This window comes from Camelus ferus, chromosome 7 (assembly GCF_009834535.1).
Source record: "Camelus ferus isolate YT-003-E chromosome 7, BCGSAC_Cfer_1.0, whole genome shotgun sequence".
Classification (NCBI taxonomy): Eukaryota; Metazoa; Chordata; class Mammalia; order Artiodactyla; family Camelidae; genus Camelus; species Camelus ferus.
In genome coordinates, this window is record NC_045702.1 from 77,243,357 (window position 1) to 77,245,287 (window position 1,931).

The 1,931-nt window shown below is 40.1% G+C and overlaps 1 non-coding gene across 1 annotated transcript; it reads right to left on the reverse strand.

The window, feature by feature from the left end:
* Nucleotides 1-955: 955 nt before the first annotated feature.
* On the reverse strand, nucleotides 956-1,027 carry TRNAS-ACU. The gene has a single exon. It is a non-coding gene; the product is annotated as a tRNA-Ser (tRNA).
* Between the last annotated feature and the right edge of the window lie 904 nt (nucleotides 1,028-1,931).

Consider the following 1,931-nt stretch of genomic DNA (forward strand, 5'->3'; position numbering starts at 1 on the left):
AGCCTTGCACTCCCCCTTTCCCTTACGCCTCATCTGAGCAAGTTGATAAGAAAGCCCAGGTGCTCCCACCTTTGGCAGTGGTAGGAAGTTAAAACCTAGAAAATCTTTGCCAGCGTGAGGGAACCTTCAGCCCAGCTCCACATTCTAATCATTATAGAGCCCCAAGTCAGTCTCCCCTTCTGGCTCTCTCCAGCCATTTTCAGACCTACTTAGGAGTTTGTCCTACTCTCCCAAGAAAGCCTCACTGTGTGAGTAATAAACGTTTCATACCCACTTGGACCACATGGCATCATCAGTCTTGACACATGAACCATGAAGTGGAATGCCCATCTTGCCCCTGAGGGATGCCCACAAGACACTTCACCCCGCAATCCTCCCATAAGGTACATCTCTGACCCCATCTTGCTTCCTGTTGGTCCCCATTCCCTACCTACAGATGCCATCAAGGCACAATGATAACTCTTTGTCGTGAGTGGGCAGCTGGCTCCTCTGCAGAGTAAGACTGGGTGAAGCCCAATTAACTAGGGCTCCACTTTGCCTAGGAATGTTCTTCTCAGAGCACTTCCTCTCAGGGACCACATTCACCTTCCTCCCCATTGCCAAATCCAGATTAATGCCTCATGACCTCGTGGAACTCCCTTTCTAGATAATTTCATCCGTAATCACTTGGGGCTGTCATCTGTGTCTACTCTTCACTCTGCTATGCTCTTTGGGAGCTGGATGCCTGGTTTAGCACCTTCACCTCACCTCAAGACTCTTTTAACCTGGGAGCACAAGTGATGCTATCCTCAAAGTCAGAGACATTTAATTCCAATGATATTTACTTGCAAACAACCAATATAACCATCCTGCCTTTCATCATGGCTATCCTTCACTGCCAGCCCAAATTCAGACCTCTCCAGCCACTTGTTTTCTCCCATACTTTCTTTTTAAAATTTTATTATTAACTTTTTAATGGAAGTACTGGGGATTGAACCCAGGACTTCATGCATAGTAAGTATGTGCTCTACCACTGAGCTATGCCCTCCTTCCCCATACTTGCTTCTTAGTACTGCTCATTTTGCCTGGAATAAACTACCTTTAACATCTGCATCTGGGTAACTCCTCATCCTACTAGACTCTGTTCAGAGCTTTCTCTTCTCTGCCAGGGCTAAGACTGTCCTTCCATTGTCCCCACCATAAAGGTAAATAAATAAAAGATAATAGGGATTGCAAATTGGCAGCTTACAGTCTGATTCTGGCTAGAAGCTATATTTTATTTGCCCTTCAGAGATTTTTTTTTTTCCCAAAAGAATTCAAAGCAGGATCTCAAAGAACTGTCTGCACATTCATGTATCCTGCAGCATTATTCTCAATAGCCAAGAGGTGGAAGCAACACAAGTGTCCATAAACAGATGAATGGATAAAGAAAATGTGGTGTACAATAGAATGAGGTATACAATAGAATGTAGTGTGCAATAGAGTATTATTCATTCTTTAAAAAAGAAGGAAATCCTGTTACAGACTACAAGATGGACGAACCTTGAGAATATTATACTAATGCTGAACCATCTCTAAATTGCTAGAATAAATCTTATTTTCTTAGGGTGTATGGTTCTTTTAATATCTTGCTAGTATTTTATTCTCTAATTTTTAATTCATATATATATTTCCATAAGACATGTGTGTGTAGTTTCTGCCTTTATGATGTTTTTTCAATTTTTTTAATCATTTTAATGGTAACTTTGTAAAATTGGTAAGATTTCTATATTCTCTCCATGCTCTTAAATAGCTTAAAAATGAAAAAATTAATTTCTCCTTGAATATTTGGAACAATTTATCTATAAAACCTTCTGGATGTGGTGGTTTTGGATAAATCTTTACCTTTTTCCAATGTCTATTCTGAACTTACTCATGTTTTTCACTTCTTTTTTGGTAAATTGTTAAATATT